The following is an 18,247-nucleotide window of genomic DNA, read 5'->3' on the forward strand; positions in this document are numbered from 1 at the left end:
CAAAAAGGAGGGTTTTTGCTTGTCCACGAGCCAGAGCCTATGGTGTGCGAAGTCAAGAGGAGTTATGTAGCTTATGTCAGAGAGGAGTGTCTGAAGTTGTACAGCCAAGCTTTCGTTTCATCAAACCATGTTTCTGCTTTCGAATGGAAAGCTCCGTTCTAGCAGGCAAGCAGGCAGGCACCACTTTCAAATTGAAGATGGGCTAAAATCTATAAGTGTTAAATATATACGGCAGTTACTCGGCCCCACAGCCAATACATCTTCTTTAGGGATAAATAGAAAAATTTACAGAAGCAAAAAAGAGGCATTTTCCCACGGGCCCGAAAGTGCTGCCGTGATTTCGGCTGGGTTTATCATTTGTTTTTTCGGACTTGGGATTAAGGTAGAGAAATGTTATCAGATTTACCTCTTAAACTTTAAAATTTCTGTCTTTGCTAAAGAAATTGGAGCATATCCTTCGATAGCTCGTGATGAGCTGATAACAATATATCATAGTAGTTTCTTTATAATTAATAGTGTCATTTATGGTATTTTGATCCTGAAAAGTTACAGATAGCTTTATAATACCAATTGGATTATATAACGTATTGTTCCAAGCTTTCATCCCTCACGATGTCTACGATCGAAAAGGATAAAGTTCAACTGGCTGCAAAGTCAATTTAGTCTCTTCTTTCGAAATTCTTTTCTTATTGTTTTTTTTTTCAACGCAGAGGAATAGCCTTTGATCATATGATTACTGATCGCGTTCTTATTTGAACATAACGTTTCAAAGAAACAAAATCAAAGTGTTGCTCTCGCAACACTTTATCCGGCGAAGCCGGACAAAGGTTGTCGCAACACTTCACGTTGCTCAGGCAACGTAGGTCTAGTCTCTTTATTATTATTATGTCTTGGTATTGTTATTTTTATGCATATTTAAATATTTTTGTACGCGTTTTTTTTTTAGCTTTGTTTCTTTTTCGACGGCTACTTGTGAAATGATTAAATTGTATATTGTTTTTTACTGGTGAACAAAGTTTAATTTAATTCAATTCAAATATATTCAATTATATATAATTATATAATTATAATAATTAATAATTATATATATAATAAAAAATCAAATATATAATTCAATTCAATAGCCCGTAGAGGCTATTGAGGAAATAAATATCTACCTATCTTTCTATGCAAAAACACGGGGTTTTGCGCTTCCTTAGATAAATTTGACAATGGATGCGTTTTTTATTCTGTTTTCCCCCAAAAGGTGATTATGTTAAGTGACTTGCTGTAGAATATCACTAAAGGCTTCATTCCTAGAAAAATTAATAGTAATAGGGCTCTTTTTACGTAATGGAAGAGATTATGCGGAGAAGAGTGTGGATTGCTGCCATTTTTTCAGCAAAAGCAAATTTTGCCCAACTACACCATAGATTGAACATTTCAATATCGCCAACTAGTTTTAAATTTTTGATCCAATTATCCAAAATTTTGTGAAAGCCTCTTCTGATTACATAAAGAGAGAGGTAAGCCTCTAGCATCCCCTCACATCGATTAATATACGTGTTACTATGCATGTAAAATGGATGATAGAGGGGAATCTGTTTCTTCTCTTATTAGTGTGAATTAAAAGATTAAACTCGTATGGTACTTTTAGGTGGCTAAACAGTTATTATGTACAATTCCCGCAAATACGAGGGCAAAAAACACTAACGTTCGGAAGTAACCTTAACAGATGATAACAAGTAGGTATTGTTATTTTTCAAAAAAATTCAAAAAATAAAACACAAATGAAAGACCATTAAAAATTTTTGGTTGGAAATGAATTCTATCCATACTGATTGATTCAGCCTGTCTATTGGTTCGATTAGCATTAACATGGCAAAATTAATATTTTTTGCAATGAGAGAAAATGGCCATGGATTCTCTTTTTATTAAATAATAAAAAATAGCTAAACTGATCCACTAAATGGTCTGAGTATTAATTTTCCATTTTTTTTGTTGGCAATGCGTAGCCAGTGGGCCATTTTTTTTGGAGCCATTTTTTTAGCATCTTTTCTATTATTTATAAGCCTATCCTTCCAGACACATAATTACCTCGTAAGCACAATGAACTTTTCGTTAGCTTTGGTAGGCGACATTCGAAGCAGTATATTGAATTATACAGTAACCAGTATAGCAAACATAAATCAAGCATAACTACCTGAGTGAAGGGTACGTTCGCCACCACTCAATCCTTTTCAAGCGATAATTTCTTTAAACACAAAAGAACTTCATCAAGTATGACAAGATACTAAAATCTCTTTTTATTGATGTAATTGCTAATGGAGTTGCAACAATTACAGTTATGACTTCACGTGTCCGTGCTCGATCGGATTTCTCTGGGGAATGGCTATACTTTTGTAATCCACATTTGTCAGAATGACTTACTGGATCTCAAGTAAATTCATTGTTTTTGAAATATTCTTTCGACAACTTAGGACAGTTTGTTGCCTATTTTAAACATAATGATATTCTGAATAATATTTCCCATTATTAGGGGAAATGGATGCCATATAATAGATGCCATTATTAGGGGAAAGCCAAGACAGAGATGAAAACTATTTATATTTCAAATAAGCAAATGGCGTGCAAATTTGTAAAAATAAATAAAAATTGGTAAAAACAAATGACACAATGGTCTTCGTGAAAGATTGAATGGTGGTGGCAGAAAGAAAAATATTCGTGGTAATTTTCTACTGCTATTTACTAGTTGGACTAAATTGCTTATTTTAAATATATTCGTTTAAAGTTTTCTCGCTTCAGTGATAGGAACTTCAAATGTGTTTTTTTTTTAGTTTCATATCTTAATTCACTGTCTTTGACTGTTCGGGAAAACTTTGCGTGTTTTTTTGTTGTTTTTTTCAATTGAAACTAAGCCAGTACAGGTCCTTATAAATAATAGTCAGATCATACCCTAAAACCATTTTTATTTATCTTCTGTATTTCTGGGGCATATCACACGATACCCTTGCCAAGCATTTATCACATACATTACGTTTCGAAATTTAGTTAAAAAGAAACTCTCTTAATTTTCATTTACAACAAGGTGGGGTTCGCTCTTACTCGGGTGCAGCTACTAGTGTGGATAACGTAATGATGACTTAATACTACTTACACAAGATGTTTTAAAATGCTTATTTACACAGCTCTTAGGATTCCATAGTATTAGTATGTCGTAAAAAGCAACAAAATCTACTCACGAGAAAGATACAAAAAGGACTATAGCAAATACAGAGCCAAATTCCAAACGGAAACACAGAACATGCGCCATGATGAAGCACAAGAATAACTTCTGAAGAATATAAGAAGGAAACCGGGTGGTAGACTAAGGCCGGGAATCAAGCCATGGCTAATTGTAGAAAAAGCCAAGACAGATAGTCAGAGAAAGCGAGAAGTAAATCTGGCATAAGCCCTTTTTAGGATTGTATAAAAACAATTTAATTTGTTGATGGATGAGTCTAGCTACCATCCATCCATACGTCATTCCTACGGCAGACATAAGGTAGAAAGTCATAGTACGCGTGTACAGTTTTAGAGACTGGGAGAAACACTGGCCGGATTAGTGAACATGAAGACATGTTTCGTGAATATGGAAAATATTCTTACTAGGGGCTAATAAATACTGCTTTGGCTGTTCTTGAGTCAAAGCCAGCAGTGTTGTATGAACTGAAGTATAGTTTAGTAGCTTTTGTCAGAGAAACAGGGATTGTAGTAACATACAACATTTGGCATAACTAATATAGAGACGATTTGCCTTTCTTATTTTAAAATTGGTGGATATTGAAACGTTTAAAGCAAAACAAGGTCATTAAGAATATTTTCATCCATAACTGGCAGAGATCTTGAAGCATTAAAGCGTCAATGATTGTGGCACCCAACGGTAGTCATGATTATCGATTGTCCAAGATATCTCTAGACAAGCTTCATTATCAGTTTGTAACCCAGTAACATGCTTTCTTTACTTTTTCGATAGATTCTGCCGGTTCAATGCAAAAAATACCTGAATGATCAACGATAAAAAAGAATTCATCTAATTAAAAAAAGCCACATCTTGGCTTTTCTTTTTTAAACTATTGAGTTATGACATAACTGGTCTAACTAAGCAGAGACGCACACGGCTAAGAAGCAAAGTATTAAACCTTAACATTTATTCAGTATAAATTCAGTTTGTTTCTTATCAATGCCATTGGAAATTGTAAAACTCCCTGCAAAGTGGTGCAAGAAAAGTAGGCTTGGTGCAAAAACCTTAAACCTCTCTAAGGTAATAAAGCAATTTTGAATTTTAGCTCCACCACTACTTCTTAGCGTTAGTGCCTCTTATTTTGTATTAATGGCAACCTTAAACACAATGTTTTTAGATTTAAAGCAATATTTAGGTTTAAAGCATAATGGACAAGTTGCATAATTGGGGGGGGGGGCAGGACATTACGAATATCCCTAATGACAAATTGTCTGGGTCGTTCTACTATGCTGAACAAAATGGCTGTCTCAAGGTTGTGACTGGATACTTTTGGGAAATGAATGGGCTTGAGAGAAGGGCTTCTTGCCCTCCAATCCCTTTTTACTGTTAAAAAGGGCACTAGAACTTTTAACTTTGAATTGAATTAGCACTTTTAACACTTTCAATGAAATTTCTAGCATTCATAGAGTGCTGTAACCTATGATATTGCTTATATGTGCTTTTGAAAACATGTATGTATAGAGATTTTTTTTTACTTTAGTTGAAACTCCTAGACATTCCCTAAAAGGTTCGTCTTAATGACTTTAGTGTCATTAGTTACTTTAACTGTAGTGGTATTATTGAAGGTATGTATATAGTGCAATCTGGCCAGTTCAAAACCCCCACAACTTACCCTTAAAGGTCTAAATTAATAATATAAGTTGACAACGTGGGGAGGTTGACATCCACAAAGATAAAATTAATGGACCTCTCAATAATGCTGAACAAAATATTTCTCTTAAATTATTTAATTAGTTATATTTTGGAGGAATTATTGGATTATGGGGAAAGCTAGTTGCCCTTCCTTCACTTTCAAATCCCCAGGGTATAACTTGCAACCTTTGCAATTGGCTCTGGAGGATCGTGTCTGCTTTGAAGCAGATCTTTGGACTATTGTGAAAAAAAAGCTATCTCACAATTTTGATTGGATGCATTTGGGCCCCTACTTACCCTACATCAATTTTGACACTCAAGAGAGAACTAGAACTATACACTTCCAATCAAATGAGCTTCCTTCAAAGTTCCAACAACCACACCTTCCATAAAAAGTTTATAAGCACCCGGGTTATAGCTTACAACCCTCACTTCCAGACTCTGGGGGCTGTGTCAACTCCAAATTCTTTGCTATGTGATCTTTGGACAGCTTTTGAACAAATGGTTATCTAAAAATTTCAATAATATAACACATAAAAAAATATATTTCTTAATGTAATAGCTATATTAGCTCTAACATATAATTATGAGTTATTAATCTTATTTTAGAACAAAGTTTCCTTGTCTCGCGCTTTTTTAAACAAAAAGATCTGTTTTGTGTTCTTTTTTCCGTTGATGACTCAGAAATTCATTATAATCCTTTTATCCTAAGACATTAACCGACAAGATACGTTTCAATATAATTTTTTTTAACTGTAATAAATAAAAAATCATTAAAACCCTAAGAAATACATGTAAGGGTATGTATACTAAACTGAAAATCCACAGCCATTTTTTTTTCAGTAGTGCAAATTATGTTCGGGTCTGGAGAAGGTATGGGGGTTGTCAAGGACATGATGGACTTCAAAAAGTGAAGGAATATTCTGGGAATTAGATTTTTATCTATTATCTCAACATGCCGGAGGTGTATATCTTAAGCATCAAAGGAATACTCTTATGTGCTTTTTAAACAATTTTCACTAGCAGTCTTATGACTAACATCATGGGGGAGGGGTGTTCCATCCTTATAAAGACCGTTATTGGCTCAATGACTGCTTTGTTTCTACACAATGTAAAAGTAGCCTATTTGGTGAATTGTTTATTACAGGTAGTGCTAATATGCTTTGTCCATATTATCCTAAACGGCGTGTGATATAGAGGATAAATGTTTTTTAAAAGTGTGGAATATATCCCTTTTACTACACTGACATTGTAGCCCATTGATAAGCTGTATATTTTATTTATCTGTTATTTTTATTTGTCTCTAAATAAAAATACATTTTATTAAAAACCATTGAACTATCGGACAAAGCTATGTTATTTTACTTCCATTGAGCATTACTAATTTTAGTAAAATCAGGAATTGTATTTGTTTTTTTTCTCATTCGAAATTCATATAAAGTTAGAAAACATTAAACGTCATGTGAAAAGTTGCCAGCTCCTTGATAAAATAATCTAGTCTTCTTCTTGACAAAAATAATTATTTAAATTAAATTACTACTTGTTTGAATTTTAAAATGTATCAATATTCACGTTATGAAATAAAAAAATATTCCTGTGATTTTCCTAAATTAAGAATTACACATACAAATGGTACCCTTTTTGTCAAAGAACACAAGAAGTATATGATCATATTAAAAAAACAGATTTCTTTGTGGTAAGAAATCAAATTTGAAGTATTATATTTATTTTCAAGTTTCAAGTATTATATTTATTTTCAAAAATAAAAATAGTTTCAAACTTGACGGTATTTATTCTTCACATTTTTTCTAACGTCTAATGAACTTTTTAAACTTCTTTTTAAAGTGCCGAATGCTTCGTCCTAAGCAAACTGTGCGAATCGTTGCTTTTTTATTTTATTTTTCTAGAAGATATATATCTTCCAATTATTGATTATATAAGGTTTTATTGTTTTATTTTCTATATTTTATATTAATTTTTAATAGATTAATTAATTTATCTAATTATATTCTATTAATTTGTCTTTCAATTTATTTATCTTTTGATTTATAGTTAATTAATATAATCTAAGTGATTAATATAATTTAAATTAATTATTTAATTGATTATATTTATATATATATATATATATATATATATATATATATATATATATATATATATATATATATATATATATATATATATATATATATATATATATATAGATTAATTAAGTTATCCAGCAGTAATCTATTGATTTATTTATTATTAATTTCATTTGTTTTTCTGCTCGTTGAAGAGTTGCACACTTATTTTTCAGAGTTATTATTCACTAACTTGGGCTATGTGGATTGAATAAGTAAATCTAGGCTATTCAGTTTTCTCTATTTGATTAAAAATTTGTCAAGAATACCAAGAAAAGCAAAACAATTTTATTTTTTAGAATTTTATTTGTAACACAAGGGGCATTTTTGGGAGTGAGAAGATTAGAAGTTTAAATTCAAGTTCACTCTGTGAAGAGAGATTAACTTATAGGTAAAATCCAGGGTTGTAAAACTTTTGGAAATACTTTTTTTTGTGAAAAATCCTAGCCTTATTTTATTTTTAAAATATTATTCATGAAGGGAAAAATTAATAGAAACATATACCTTCTAGATACTGCAGCATGATTAGGAAGAGGGAAAATCAAACAAAATCAATAAGAATAAAGTAACATAATAGTAATTAATATGAAACTCAGAAGGAAAGTACCTATGAATTAATATGTGAATTTATAGTAACTATGTTAAAAATGCATCAGTTTGTGACTATATTTTAGTTTTCAAATAAACCTTTGATAAACGGTTATAACATAAATTTAATAAAATTATTGCATTTATACATATAAATGCAAAAACACTGAAATATAACAACAATATTAAATGTAATAACAAAAAATAGCTAAAAATTGAAAGAAAAACAGAAAAGGAAATAAAAAAGTTTCTTCGACATAAAGATATTTTCTTACATAAAAAGTAATATAAATGACTTTGAATTTTTAAATAATTCAGAGAAGTCTTCATAGGAATTACCAAATTTAATTGAAAAACGGTTTTGAACTATAGTCTTAAAACTTAACTGGGAATTTCGAAAGTTAGATTTTTTCATTTATTATTACAACATAATATTTTGCAAATTTGGAATTTTTCGAAAATGAAAACCAGTGCTTGACTTTGGACGAATTAATTTTATGCATTTTTTGAAAGAAAAAAAATTCAGTAATGATAATCAGCAAGATCTCCTCTGATGTATTCGATTTTAAACTATATGTCTCAACAATCACCAGGCTTCAGATTTTAGGAATACTGTGTTATAGGCTATTCTGCTGATAACAAGTTCTGTCAATGTTGTTTTTTGGCTACTTAACAGCCCACAGCCTTCTAAAAAATATCTAAAAGACCGATAATAACTTGAGTGTCACCGAATTTATTTGTATATATTTAAAATAACCGAATTGGTTATAACACAAATTGAATCAACTAATTTGTGCATCAATTTAGTGTTAATTTTGTATCTATATTTGTCAGAATTAAGATACGAACAACTTAAAAGTATTCGTTTTACATTTGGCGAAAGCCGTTAGCTTTAATTCGAACAAATAATTACTAGTTGGCGTTCAGAGTGAGGAATGTCCCCACAAGCAGGCTGAACATCTTCTAGACAGTATGTGTGCCTTTTCCTAATGAGAACCAGGTTAATCTGGCTCCATCTAGTCCCGTGATACGTAATCCATAAATATGTGTGCACATCACATAGGGAGAATCATGATTTACCAAAAATTAGGTCACGCCGAGAGCAAATGTCAATTAAACACAATTAAATGCCCCTTAATTTACCAACACCGCGTTGACCAATCTCATTTGGCGCATAGGTTTGGTCATAACGAATATTGGCTTGAAAATCAACACATAACAAATTGATATAATTGGTTTACTATATCATTTCATTAAAAAAGAACGTTTATTTCGTTGCTGATTTAATGACAAAAGTCTCTCCCTTCCAGAGAAATTACTTCATATCCCTCAACATGCATGTATAAAAATTCTCCAGGTTTAACAATTTAGCTATTATCCAGGTTTAGCAGGCTTAGCCTACAGAGCAGATATTCCGACATTATCTAACTCAAAGGTCTTAATTTACTATCTGACCAAGATGAGTTTCTCGAAGATTATTCTCATTGTTCCACAACACAAGGTAGTAAGGTTCTTTCATTATCAGGAGAACTGTTCAAGGACTGGCATTGGTGGTCATATGCGAGGTCAAACCAAATCAGAGGAAAGCTGGGTAGTTGAGAAACTTCAAAAAGACTAAAACTTAGAAAATCCAAGTATTTAAGACAAAATTGTTAGTGCCTTCTTCAAACGAAAGTAAAACAGTTCAAAATAGGGATGAAACTTTTTAATTGACAGAGAATATACATAAAAATTATCTAACTGGATATTTCGAACACATATATAGTGTTCATCATCAGCAGTAAAACTAGCAAGCTCAGCAAGTTTTACTGCTGATGATGAACACTGTATATGTGTTCGAAATATCCAGGTAAATAATTTTTATATATATTCACTGTCAATTAAAAGGTTTCATCCCTATTTTGAACTGTTTTACTTTCGTCATGGAAAGGCAGTGTGGTCTTCGAAGTTATCTACTCCTTCAAACCCTAAGCAACTAAGTTCGGAAATTGTGTCAACACAAGGAGCACAATTTTTATGGAAAGTTCAGTTTCATAAGCCTATGTTAATGTGCAAAAATGAACTTTAACACCCTGTGACAAATTTCGTTAACCTTTTATCGCGATTTTAGGAGTCATCCCGGATCACTGACTGAATTGAAGTATTTAGTCTGAGCTACTGAAAAGTACGGATTTTGAAAAATTGACGCAATCAATTTGAAAACAAAATGGAAATTTGGCTCTTTTTCAAGAACAGAATCATGATAATGAAAGATCTGTTAGAAATACATAATTTTTGTACATTATAATTTTTAACCCTAAGCCAATTCATCGAATACACCTATCTCTGTTTACAGCAATTTAGATTAGCCACAACTCTAGGGGAAAATGGAAAGACTCCTTCAATTGTGGAACTGCAAATTTGGAAGGGGACTATTAACTAATCACTGGACACTAGCTCAGAAATTCTGCTAACACGTTGTTTGGCTGATCAGTACACTAGGAGCGGTGAAAATCTCTATTTATCTTTCATAATAACTGTGCTGAATAAAACTTAATCTCTTTTGGGGGCATGTTTTGTTGGTTTTCTGACTCATGTGGAAACTAATTTCGAATCCAATTTGCAAAAAAAGTGTTAGTTACCTTTATAATACTCAAAAGTAATTGAGGGCAATTACCCATCCTCTTGCCCACAATTTCCCCAAACACATCCAATCAGTATTTTGAGATAGCAATTTTGTCAACGTAGTTAAATGGTCTGGAAATTATCTATTTGAGGATGGAACCCCCCCCCCCCACAGCCATTAGATCAAGGATTGTAATGTATGCTTCGGAAGCAAGTAAGGTTTATATAGAGAGGACAATAGTATAAATTTCGCAGGAGACTCATCGGAATTGTAATCATAATTTTTGGTGCCCTTTTTGAGATTCAGAGTGATGGGAGGGTAAATATCCCCCCCACACACACCGCATATTTTCCCGAAATATATGTGGAATAAAATATGAGATGGCTATTTTTTGCCGTAGCCATTCTGTTCAACGTGGTTGAAAGGTCCGGATATTACGTAGTTGGACGGTCCTTATTGGTCCCGCCGTTTACCCGTGCCAATGAACCAAACACTCCGAAATCTATAGGTTCTATGACTATCTTAGCTCTATGGCTATCTACCTTAGTTCTACTGCCATAGGAATGACGCATAGACGGAAATGTATCTGTTAACAAATGAACTAACATCATTTTTATACAATCTTAATAAGGGGGTTTAATGCCAGAATTGCCTCTCATTGAATTAGACTATCTATCTTGGCTTTTTCTACAATTAGCCATGACGTGGTACCCACAACTATTCCATTTTGAATTGAAATAGCAAAATGAATAAAACTACAAAAAAATTTAAACGACAAAGATTCCTGGTAAATTGCAATTAATTTAAAATTATGATGAGGTAATTGATTTAAAAGTATCAATAACTGTATTTCAACCTCCCCAGTTGCAAAAAAGTAATGCCACACGATGGCAGTACTGGATTCAACCAAGGTGACTATCTATCTTGGCTTTTTCTACAATTAGCCATGACTTGGTGCCCATCACTATTCCATTTTGAATTGAAATGGCGAAATGAAAAAAATTACAAAAAACATTTGGGTAAAATTCTAGTTAATTGACTTCTTGCTATCTTGGAAAGGGTTTAGGTTAGGAAAATGAAACTTTCAGGGATGGGTCTACAGGCTAAAGTATGTCAAGGGAAGGCATTTTAAACTACCCACCTCCACTCCTTCTCCCTCTAGAGGGCCCTGAAATATGCCTACATGACAGGTCTATACCTATTGAAATTTTGACAAAACAACATTTTACCTTAATTTTCAGTTACTAGTTGCTTTTTCTCTGCCTTTAGTTCTGAATAATGTAATTCCGGTTATTTGAGTAGAATTTTGAGCCATATCAATGTTGTTTTTTTTCAAAATTTAGGAAATGTATTTGCATATCTTTAAAATTTTATAAAATGGAATTGAGCAAAGTTATGAAGCTGAAAACAATTTTGTTGTGCGTCAAATAAGCAGAAGATCTATTTTGCAAGGTTTCACTTTTATAACACATATATTTTTAAAGGTCATCAAAGGTCAGGGCCCTCTAGAGGGAGAAGGAGTGGAAGTAGTTGCTTCAAAATACCTTCCCAGGACATACTTTAGTCTGTAGATTCATCCCTGAAAGTTTCATTTTCCTAACTCAAAGCCTTTCTGAGATAGCAAGAAGTCAATTAATTAGAATTTTACCAACATTTGAAACGACAAGGATTCTTGTTAACAGAATCAATTTATTTAATCAATAATGTTTTTAATTATTGTGCTTTTAATTTCAAAAGAATATCAAATTCAGACGAAAATTACAGAAAAATTTATTTTTCCCCTAATGATTCCCTAATGGCCATGTAAAATGTACCTCTCTCATAACAGGACAATTATCCCCCTCGAACTTAAATCACTTATAAATTTAGACATTAAAAAAATAAAAAATAGAATAGCGTAAGAAAACCAAAATTTAAACCTGCTATCCAGCTGTCAAATTAATCCTCTTTCTTTTTATTATCCTAACTAAATAAAATTTAAAAAAAACTATTTTATTTAGATAAAATTTTTATTGTCCAACTAAACAAAATGAACAGGTTCAAGAAAATTTTCATCACAGTAGAATATTATCAAATAGTTTGTGATTAAAAAACTAAGTAAAAAGTGACTTGGACCAATATTCACCAAAAGTAAGACTAGGAATCTCATGACAATTGCTATACCGGCACTATTGGCTTTTTATGTTGATTCTAAATATACAAAACTATTTTCAGTTTATGGTTACCTACCCAAAACCAAAAATCTAAGAAAATTTTCCTGATTTTCAAAAAAGGGGTAACACTTTCAAAAAAGCTAGTGATCTTGTTGAAAGTCCCTTTATTAGATTCGTCATATCAGAGAACCACAATAGATATTTCAAGCTCCGATCTTCAAAATGTTGAATTTCAATTTTTTTTTCAGAAGATACATCGTCGATGCATGTTCATTTGTGTCGTTTTTTCCCAGGGGTGATCGTATCGAACCAAAGGTCCAAGATAATTGGGAGGGAACTCATTCAAACGTAAATTAAAACTCTTTTTTAAGTGACCCTACAGATTGCGTCAGGGGGAAGTCTTGTTTTCTTGTTATTTTAGGGCACCAAACTACAACTTTATGTCAAAGAGGACGAATTTGCAATTAATTTAAAATTCTGATGAGGTAATTGATTTAAAAGTATCACTAACTGTATTTTAGCCTTCCCAGTAATGCCACACGGTGGCAGTACTGGATTCAACCAAGTTGATTCGCTTTATTTGTAGTGAAATTAGGGCTACGTTTATAACCTATAATGGCGTATCAACTATAATGAGGGGGGATGGCTCCTACAAAAGTACATTTTAATGGAAAAACTGCTTACTGCCTTAGAAAATTGGTCTCGTTCTCGAAAAAGGGGAAAGACCCCCCTTTTTTTAATGAAAATCGCAACATTGAATTGAACCTATTAAAGAACCCTGCTTTAGAGGTTTCAAGCTCATATCTGCAAAAACGTGGAATTTTGTAATTTTTGCCAGAAGAAAGACTTTTTTTCAGGGGTGATCGTATCGACCCAATGGACCTAAAACCTTGAGAGAGGGCTTATTATAGCGTAAATGAAAAGTACTGGGCCCTTTTTAAGTTACCAAAAAGTTGGAGGGCAGCTAGGCCCTCTCCCACCCAACTCTTTTCCCAAAATGACTTACTTGACTTAATGCTCCTGCCGAAATGCTTCCGGTGTCAAGAGTGATGCTACATGGTGCCTCCATTTGGACCGGTCTCTTGCAAGGATCTGGACATCCTCCTGAATCTTTTCCATGACTAAGAAGGCACCTGTTGTGTCCATCCATCTGGTTGGGGGACGACCTCTTGAGTGTTTCCGAAAATCAAATTGTCGAATCAAAATTTTGAGATAGCTTTTTTCTTCAGCATAATTGAAAGGCCGAATAACTATGCCTTTAGAGATAAAATGACACCCTATATCCCCTGGGGGAAGGTTTTTAAACAAAGAAATTTACCCATTGTTTTATTTGTTATTTGTAAGTATGCATACATTTTTCGAAAAAGAAGGGGAGGATGAATTTTCTGCAAGGAAAATTTTGCGCGGGGAGAATTTTTCATGGAGAGGGAAGTTTTCAGGGGTGAAATTTTCAAGGAAAGTTTTACATTGGGTGAATTTTACGGAATTCTTATACGAATTTTCTTTATGTGCCTTGCTTTCTCTTTTTAAATTCAATTTCAGGCGTGGAAATGCTAAAGGTAATTGTCAAGGGTAAATCTCCGCCGGGGTTGAATTGCCTAGAGGATATTTCTGTGGGGAAAGGGGATTTTTCTGTCGAGTGGAGCCAGGTATCCGGGCGTTAATTAAAAAACGATCAGAAACTAAGTTTAAATTAAATTTTTTCATCTGAAAGTAACAAGCAACATTAAAACTTAAAATGAACAGAAATTATTACGTATACGAGGGGTTTTCCGCCTCCTCGACACCATGCTCCTTGCACTAAAGTTTAAATCGTGGTCCAATTTAATAAAAACTCCTGAAACACAGTGGTCGTTTATTTAGAACAATTAGTAACTTTTTTGTGCCTTGCTGAAAAACTGCAGTGTGAGGAGCTAGGTGTTGAGGGGGGGCATAAGATATGCTCCAAGGGCATATAAGGTGCTTATGGAAAGAGTTGTATAAAAGTTGTATAAACTCCAGAGTGGGATCATTTGATTGGAAATAAGATGTTGTAGGCCCTTTTTGAGTCAAAATTGATCAGAGGCAGCTGCTCGCCCTGTCCCCTTTCCCTCTACGTTTTGTTTTCCACAAATGCATCCGATAAGAATTTTGAGGTAGTTATTTGTTCAAAAATAGTCCAAAGATCGTATAATAAACCCTATGGGGCGGACAGAATTCTCTAGAGTCTGGGGATAAGTCTTGTAAGTTATGGTCCAGGGGTATATAAGGCTCTTATGGTAGGAGTGGTTGTGTGAACTTTAGAAGAGGCTCATTTGATTATATATATATATATATATATATATATATATATATATATATATATATATATATATATATATATATATATATATATATATATATATAAATTATAGCTTCAGCTAAAAAATTAAGCATGATGGAGGTCAGCTAGCCCCCCTTCCTGACATCCTCTTTTCCCAAAACATATTCAATTGAAATTATTAAATTATTCTGTTACCAATAGCCCAAAAATCATATAATAATGTCTTTAGGGTGGGTACAATCCCCCAGAGTCTAAGAGCAAGGGTTGTAGGTTATGAATGGGACAAATAAAGTTTTTATAGAACTGGTAGTTTTAGAAACTTCTGATACGATGGAGCTCATTTGATTGGAAGTATGAAGTTTTAGCGCCCTTTTTAAGAGCTAAAAGTTAATGGAGGGAAGTCCCCCCCCAAGCCGATTATTCTCCAAGATCAAAATTTACCCAATCAAAATTTCAAGGGAGCTATTTCGTTCAGTATTGTTGAAAGGTCCATTATTGGGGATGACAACCTCCCCACAGTCCTCAGGACGAGGGCTGTAAGATAGGCAACTCTTTCATTATTTACGCATAGTATATGCTACTGAGAAAGGTATGCATTTTTGAACTTTACTTTCCAAGGAGACGAAGGATATTCAACTGAGCCTTTCAGATAATGCTGATGAAGTTGTTGAAATAAATCAAAACACTCTAAGTGTATACGGATTGTCAAAAGGTTACAATACAGGAATAATTGATTATTGTAATTTGGAAAATTCAGGAAATGATAAGGGAGATGATCAGAAAGATGATATTTGCATACCATCAACACTACTACAACTACCACTACTACTACTACCACACTACTTTATTTACAGTACTAAAGAGAAATTCGAACTAATTTAAAAGACGCTGTGTGGGTGCATATTTTCAAAATAGCGCATATCAAGAATTAATCTGGTTGTTAATTTGAAACTTTCAGAGAATACTTAAAGGGGACAATTATGTTACCGGAAGGCAATATGTGCACACTACTGCTAATAACTGCTTCTTTTATTGCAATTGCTTGTAGGGCCAAGATAATTGAGATGAAAATTTCAAAAAGTAAACAAACTTATTGGTAACGGTTTAAGGGTAAGTTGTGGGAAATTTTCAACTAGCAAGAAGGCACTATATGTATACTTTTAACGCTATCACTACAGCTAATATAACTAATTACGCTAATGATATTAAGATGAAGCTTTAGGGAGTATTTAGAAGTTTCAACTAAAGGAAAAAATATGCATGCATGTTGTCAAAAGGGCCTATAATCAATATAATAGGCAGCACCATTTATAATGACTAGAAATATCATCGATAATTTTAAAAAGCTAATTCAATTATAAATTAAAAGTTCTGGTGCCCTTTTTAAGAATAGCAAGAGATTGGAGGGCAAGCAGCCCTTTTCTCAAGCTTCTTCATTTTCCAAGCGCATCCAGCCAAAACATTTTGACAGCAATTTTGTTCAGCACAGTAGAACAGTCTTGCAACTATGTCTTTAGAGATGTTAGGCATGTCAACCCATCACAATTATGCAATAGGCCCACTATGGTTTACGACTAAATGTTACTTTAATTTAAATCAAAAGGTATTTTGTTTATGTTTACCAATGAGACACCTCAGCAATATATCGAGAACAACTGAGGTAATAAGTTGAAACTTTTGGGGATACTATTGCTTCTACTTCTGCCGTTACAATTAAAATAAATAAACAGATTTAATGTGTGTCCAGGTTGTCAATAAATAGCATCTTTTGGTAGTGACATTAAGTTTCATCATTTAGGTCAACTTCAGAAGCTATAGAATTAGATTAAAAATACTGTTTGTGTCAGGATTAAAAATTGTTAAAATGTTTCTCCTACATAAAAATAGAAACCCATACTATAGATTCTTATAGAAAAAGCTAAAAAGCTGGAAAATATTATTTTTTCCTTGAAAAAGACAATGTCAATAAAAAAAGAACAGAAATTAACTTAAAAAACTTTTTTCAGAAAATTGCTTTTTCAAAGAAAAGTAAAGAGCCCGATTAAGCCAAGAAAGAGCAAAAATAAGTCAAAAATATTTTAAGTGTGAAACTACCACAAATCACTATCAATAAATACATTTAACTCATAACGAACAGGAATTACAATAAGCAGTCAATTCAAACTCAGAACGAGCAAATGTTAACTTGATTAGGGTTGATAACCCCCATGCCTTCTCAAGACCTGAATACTATCTCCGCTTTACTGAAAACAAAATACATGTTTTCAAAACACTGACATGTTTGAAAACAAAACACTTATCTTACTTTCATAAATAAGAAATTATCAAAACTTTTAAAGAATAACTATCAGTATATGTCAATTAAACAGACAATCTAGGTTCATTTGTTTTGTTGTTGTTTTTCCCTTGAAATCGGGGACTATGTATTAGTTATGGTGAAACCAAAGAAAATAGAGCAGTCAGAAAAAACTATACAAAAATGTATATTGGCCAATGGTTAGCTGCCTGCATAGTTCTAATTTATGAATTAATGACCCCTTTCCAGTTTTCCAGAAACGTTTTTTCTTTGTGATTTGGTTGAAATAAATAAATAGAAAAAAAAAATCAAAACCTTACAGAATAGTGAATAACGGAGTAAACAGTAGTCCTTATCAGTAACAAAAGCATAAGAACGCAAGTATTGATAGCATTGAATCAAGGAATCTGCGTTTTGTGTTGATTACAAATACGTAATGATTTCGAGTTTGAAGTTTTATATGGAAAGTTTTCAGTACATATGAAAGTTTACGTAGTTATAGAAAAAAAATGAAAAAAGCTTAAAAAAGGGACAGAATTGATAAAAGTACTTAAATCAGAAGATATTATAATAAGAAATACTTAATTTGTACTTTCCCCAGAAACGGATGAATGTTTTTTTATTTTATAATAATCTTTTGTTCATTTTATTTACAAGGAGCGACTGTGTTGACCTAGTGGTTCACTTTGTAAAGTTATAATTTTTTATAGGTATAGAATATAATGCCGTCAAACATTTGGTTTTTGGTATTCAAAATTAAGTTAAACTGTCAATATTACTCAATAGTATTCAACGCTTACAAACTTTTTCAATAACTTCCTGCACTACACAAACCATATTTGATGTTCTTTATCTCAGTTTCGATGCTTTACTTTCAAAAAACTCCTTTGAAAAGGCTCTACCCTTTTTTTAAACTATAGAGTCTTAAGGCATTACATATCTCGGTGTTTGATAACCAAGTTCAAAAATATTGACAAGGGTGAATAATGTCCGTCCAAATCAATAGAATTCTTCGTCAGAAGTGAGTACTAGGAATTCCAATCTAACTTTTCATTAATAGACTTTTGTTGTGTATAATTATTCACTAATTATTTCACTAATTATTTCACTGTTTGATTTTCTATAATTTTAATTTAATTGGCATTTTTTTCATTGCCTTTTAAATAATATTTGTCACTAAGTTTTGCTTCCCACCAAAACCCAAACAGACAGGTATATTCGTCTTTTTTCAAAGGCTGGTAAAAGTGTCGTATTCATACAACCATTTCATGAAACGTAATTGC

At 32.6% G+C, this 18,247-nt stretch overlaps 1 protein-coding gene across 2 annotated transcripts in view; it reads right to left on the reverse strand.

The window, feature by feature from the left end:
- LOC136032871 (protein phosphatase 1L-like) overlaps positions 1–3,263 on the reverse strand; it is a 59,192-nt gene extending 55,929 nt beyond the window's left edge. The window contains exon 1 of one of the 2 annotated variants that reach the window (XM_065713289.1): positions 3,137–3,263. The gene's annotated coding sequence lies outside the window, so the exon portion shown is untranslated. Of the gene's footprint in view, positions 1–2,182; positions 2,336–3,136 lie in introns of those variants that run through there. The other variant, XM_065713297.1, reaches the window with a different exon arrangement.
- Between the last annotated feature and the right edge of the window lie 14,984 nt (positions 3,264–18,247).

This window comes from Artemia franciscana, chromosome 1, assembly GCF_032884065.1.
Source record: "Artemia franciscana chromosome 1, ASM3288406v1, whole genome shotgun sequence".
Classification (NCBI taxonomy): Eukaryota; Metazoa; Arthropoda; class Branchiopoda; order Anostraca; family Artemiidae; genus Artemia; species Artemia franciscana.